Source organism: Lagenorhynchus albirostris, chromosome X, assembly GCF_949774975.1.
Source record: "Lagenorhynchus albirostris chromosome X, mLagAlb1.1, whole genome shotgun sequence".
NCBI lineage: Eukaryota > Metazoa > Chordata > Mammalia > Artiodactyla > Delphinidae > Lagenorhynchus > Lagenorhynchus albirostris.
Genome location: NC_083116.1, coordinates 73,505,302 through 73,510,321, shown reverse-complemented (window position 1 = coordinate 73,510,321; position 5,020 = coordinate 73,505,302). Strand labels below are relative to the sequence as shown.

The 5,020-nt window shown below is 54.0% G+C and overlaps 1 long non-coding RNA gene across 1 annotated transcript; it reads right to left on the bottom strand.

Moving 5' to 3' along the window:
• Nucleotides 1–2,516: 2,516 nt before the first annotated feature.
• Nucleotides 2,517–4,538, bottom strand: LOC132513347 (uncharacterized). The gene is made up of 3 exons (XR_009538447.1): nt 4,498–4,538; nt 3,348–3,489; nt 2,517–2,607 (listed from the first exon to the last, which is right to left on the bottom strand). It is a non-coding gene; the product is annotated as an uncharacterized LOC132513347 (long non-coding RNA).
• Between the last annotated feature and the right edge of the window lie 482 nt (nt 4,539–5,020).

The following is a 5,020-nucleotide window of genomic DNA, read 5'->3' as shown; positions in this document are numbered from 1 at the left end:
GCAACCAGCCTTGAGTGTGCCCCCGAGGCAGGCCTCTCAGCTCTCTGGCTCCCTTCCACCCAGTTCTGTGGGCACCTGGGATCTCTCGTCAAGCCCTTTGGGTCTCGGGCAGGGATGGGCTGGCCTATCTACTGCCCCACCTGCTTTCCAGCCCCTACCTGTCTTCCCTATTTCCTCAGGCTGGGCCAGTTTCCATTTCGCCCCACCTTATCTCACACTGAATTTCTCAGATGTGGTCTGGTGGGGCTTCATTTGTGACCAGTGGCCCCTCCTTGGGATATTCCTGATACTCCTACCAACGCCCTCCCCAGTAGTTGCAACGACTCTAGGCTGCAAGGCCCCTCGTTCTTTTCTGAGAACCCACACTGAGAGGATTCAGGCCCCCAAGGACCTTACTTCTTTGGGGAGACTTCTGAAGGACTGTCAAAAGGCAGAGGGAGTCGGAGGACCACAGTTAGGATCAGCGGATGGCAGCCACAAGGTTAGAGATTTCAGTGCACTTCAGAGAAGGATTTCCTGTCAGGTTGAGCTGTTCTGCAAGAGAACAGCTATCTCAGGCTCTAGTGAGACCCCCGTCCCCAGAGGTGTGTAAGTAGAGGCTGGATGGACAACCACGAGAGATGCTATTGCAGACCAGTGAAAGAAGGGTGGGGCTATTCTATTCCTGGGTCTCTCTCTGTGTTTATTTTTTCGTTGTTGTGATCACTACAGACCCACAGGGGTGTCTGACCTCTGGTCAACTCTCCTCACCACAATATCCGTGCAAGTTCTCAAAGTTCAAGACAGAAACAACAAGGCTAAGAGCAAATCCAAGACATGATCAGAGGGGGAAAGAGAGGAGAAGAGAGTCAAGGAGAAAAGAAAAATAAGAGAGAGACACAGAGCGGGGAGGACAAGGAAAGTGAGAGAGAGAGAGGAGAGACAGAGACAGGTGAAAAGGGGAGATAGAAATATATATATATACACACCAAGCCAGAGGCAGGGAGAAAGTTGAGACAGAGAACTGCTCCTGGATTCATGCTCCTTTGTCTCTTCCAGCAGCTCCGGGGTTTCTGAAGAGCCTTATTCCCCAGCTAACCCTGTAACCCTACCCATGCCTTCAAAGGCAAGGGAGTGGCCCCCAGGGGCAGCTGTGCCTGCTGCGTGGGTCAGGGCCTTGGAACACGCCTGAGGCCAGAGCGCCCCTAGGTGAGACCTGGCCCAGGCCACCAGGCATCTCCCTGCTGCACCTTTGGGCAGAGAGAGGCTTCCGCTGGGGCCCCAGTGGCTCCAGGACCTGGGCAGCCAGGAAAAGACTCTGGGGGAGGCGGTCTCTGCCTTTACAGGTCTGCCACCCGGCAGAGGGAGCAGACTGGGGTTCTGGTGGCCCCAGAGAGCAGAGCTGGGCCCCCAGGGTGGGAGCCACCTCTGGGAGCATTCGGCTCAATTCTGGGAAGAACTTCAGAGCTGGCAGAGGCCCTTCACAGGGGCCCGGGCGTGCAGAGGTGTGCACGGAGGCTAGTTGGCTGCCCATGGTGGTGGTGGTGGGAGCCTTGTGGGGGAGTGAGACCAGAGAAGTTCAAAGCCAGAGAGAGAGTGACTGATTCTGTGATTCCCATGTCCTCAGCAGGCAACACATCTTTCCAGCCCAAAGGGGAGGATCCTGCTGTGTTACTTTAAATAGCTCAACTTTCTAATAAGGCTTTTATTCACATTTTTACATAGGAATATTTTCCATGGTTCTATCTTAAGAATTTGTATGTAGCTATGTAGTAATGTCTATAGCCATGTAACTATCTATCTATAATATCTGTGTATTTATGAATTTCTACATCTATCTGTGTATCTCTATATCTCTGCATCTCCATATCTCTATATCTAAGTAACTGTGTATCTATGCATCGATCTATCTCTTTGTTATGTATCTACATAGCTCTGTATCCATCTAGGTCTCTCTCCCTTTATAAGAAAGGCTGAGGGAGACCCCGGAGAGTTTAGGACCCCTGCTGCCTGAGCTGCCCCTCTCCATGGCCACTGCCTGACCTCCCATCCCCTTTCCCACCAGACGGTGGCCATCCTGGGCCTGGGCCAAGGGGTTACCGTGAGGAAATTGGCCAAAGTATGGAAAGCCATCCTCTGAAGCCAGTAGCAGCTGCTTTGCTTGCGTCTGTTGGGGGTGAGGAAGATGGGAGAGCAGGAATAGAGTCGTGGGGAAGTGGGGGGGGGCGCGGTGTGGGAGCATGGGGAATGTGAGAGTGGCTGCACAGTCGTGAGTTTTAATTCTGGGAGGCAGAACATCACATGAGTAGCCTGCACTGGCATTCTCTTGCTGTGTGATCTAGGACGATGTCCTGCCCCTCTCAGGCCTTCAGTGTGCCCATCTACACCATGAGCCTCTTGAAGCGTCCTTCCGGAGCTGACACCCTAACAGGGCGGTAGTCCCCACACTTTTAAATCATGGATTCCCATCACTAGAGCATTTTGAGCACAGCAACACAATATATCCACAGGGATTTATTTATACATAAGGTAGTGGTTAAGAACACAGACTCTGGGGCCAGCCTGTGAATATGCATCCTGGCTCTTCCACTGGGTATGTGGCTTGAGGTCTCTTGGCCTTAGTGGTCCCTGTAGAAAGAGGAGATAGGAGTCCTACTCATTGCCATCAAGTGGTTGTGAGGGTCTGGGACAGAGTACATAGATGCAGAGTATATAGATGTTGTTCTTACTATACATGTATTACTTTGCTAATTGATGATGTAGGCTTCAAATTGCCTGTCCAACGTCAAAACTGTTAAAGGATGAGGTAAAAAGAAATAAAATGCTCTCTATATTGCAATATTTTCTTCTCACTCCCCAATGGGTTGCTTAGGACACTTGGTATTGTCACTGTTCTAGAGTTTGCTTGTGATTCCTTCTCTGGTTTTCTACTAGAGAAGCGTAAGTTTGAGGCTAGGCCCCCGAAGCTGACAAGGATGCCAACCTGGACCTGGGCCTGCCTCTCACCACGCAACCACTCCTAGATACGCTGCATCTCTCCAGGACTCCTCTCCCACGGAGGGGCTAAAGGTCCAGAAGAACCAGGTTTCCCAGCCCCTGAGGACCAGCAAGGTCTGGGGGCCTCACACGTGGCCCACAGGCTCAGCTGCCCACACCCCAGGACGTCCCCCTCCCCATTCTCCTCAGCCCAGAGCCTAGGGTCGAGGTGTAGCCTCTTCCTCTCTCCCTTACCACAGCCAACGTCTCCACCACAGAGCAAGCAAGCTAAGTCCAGGGCTCACAGCCAGCACAGAATCGCTGTTTCTTGGATGGGTAATAATGAGAGCTCGCCATTACTGAGCACACATGCACTTTCTTAAGTACTTTACCTGCATTGTCTCTTTGAATCTTCCCAGAGATCCTATGAAGCAAATGCTCTTCTTCCGATTTAACAGATGAGAACATCACCAATCAGTGGGAGAGCAGGGAAACCAGCTGCCAGCAGCCGGGCTGGAGAGCAGCCTCTTCACCCTGTGACAGTGAATGAACAAGTGAGGGAATGGTTTCCCTGTCCCCCTTCACGCTTTCCCAAGGCACCTGCTGTCCCCTTCCTGAATTCTGGGTTTGCTCTGACCCCCAGCCCCCCGCTTCCCCACCCTCTATCCCTTGGTGTCCAGCTCAGTGAGTCTGCACCCCGCCCCCACCCCAGGCCCGGGGCTCCTGTACCCCCATCCCCGCTCCCGGCAGGACCCCCTCCTGGGAGCCCCGCCCCCGTGGGCCTCCGACCCGCAGGTAATCCCCTCCCCCCTTCCTGCCCCCGCAGCTCCAGCCCCTTCCAATTAGCCCGGTCTCGGATCCCCTCCGCTGGGAACGGGCGCCCCCCTCCCGCCCCCTTCCCCACTCCGCTCCCACGTGGGGAGCCCCGCTCCCAGGCCCCGCCGCCCTATTCAAGGCGCTCTCCTCCATTGTCTCCGCCTGCCACTCACTCAGGCCATTAGCATTTCTAAAGCCCGCTTCTCCTGGTCGCCGCTTTGGCCTCAGCCAAAAAGGGGCTCACTTTGAAACAGAAGTTTGGGGAGAGGGTGCTTCCTAGGCTACTAAAACAGCTTCCCTTTAGGCCCTCAACTCTCCAGGCCTCAATCTGCCTATAAAATGGGAAGAACTGCTCTCCCACATTTCGAGGCTTAGGACACCTGGAATTTCTCGGCTTCGAGAGTTGTTGAGAAATGGGGCAGCGCCCTGGGACCCCAATACAACTGCCCGTTCCTTCCCTTGGGTTTCTTGGGCCCTACCAATCTGGATCCTCCATCCCCCCCCGCCCCGCAACGTGCCAGGGGAGATATGGAGTTTTGTCAAAACTGGTTTTCCCTGCCCTAACCCAAGCGGCCTTTGTTAAGGCCCTGGCAGGATGGGGCATGAATGGGGGTGACTTCTTTGCCCTGGCATCTGAAACCTCCCTAAGTAACTTGGGTGGAGAGACAGCGCCACCCAGTGGCTTCATGGGCTCTAAGCTAATCTCGAGGGTGGGTCCTCACATACCTGGCTTCAGGGCCCCCAAGGAGGCGTCTCACCAGAGAAACCCTCTTTACTTGTGGGATTTCTTTTGCATTGGTTTAGCTGCTTCAGATCCAAGGCTAAATAAAGAGCCAGCGGTTAGAATCCCAACGGGCTTAGCTCAACCTCGGCCCCGCCCCCATCATTCCTTTGGGCTGGCAATGGCCCTTGCTCTAGGCTCTGTTGCCAATGGCCAGTACTTTCCCCTCCCTGGGCCTCACTTTTCTCCATCTGGAAAATGGCAGAATATTCCCTAGCCACCTTCTGCTTTTCCTGGTGGGCTGAGGAAATTTGTGGGGTGGGGAGAGGGTGTAGGTCTGAGAGCCAGCCTTCGAAGACAGTTGGCCACCTGGACCCCAAGAATAGGCTCTAGACCCATTCATACTTCCAATACCCGATCCCTAGCCTTCAGCCTCTGCCTGGAGACCCATCAGCCCCTAAGAATACCGGGAAAATGGGACCTATTCCTCCTCAATGCCTACTTTGGTTCTTACTCCCTGCTTCTACC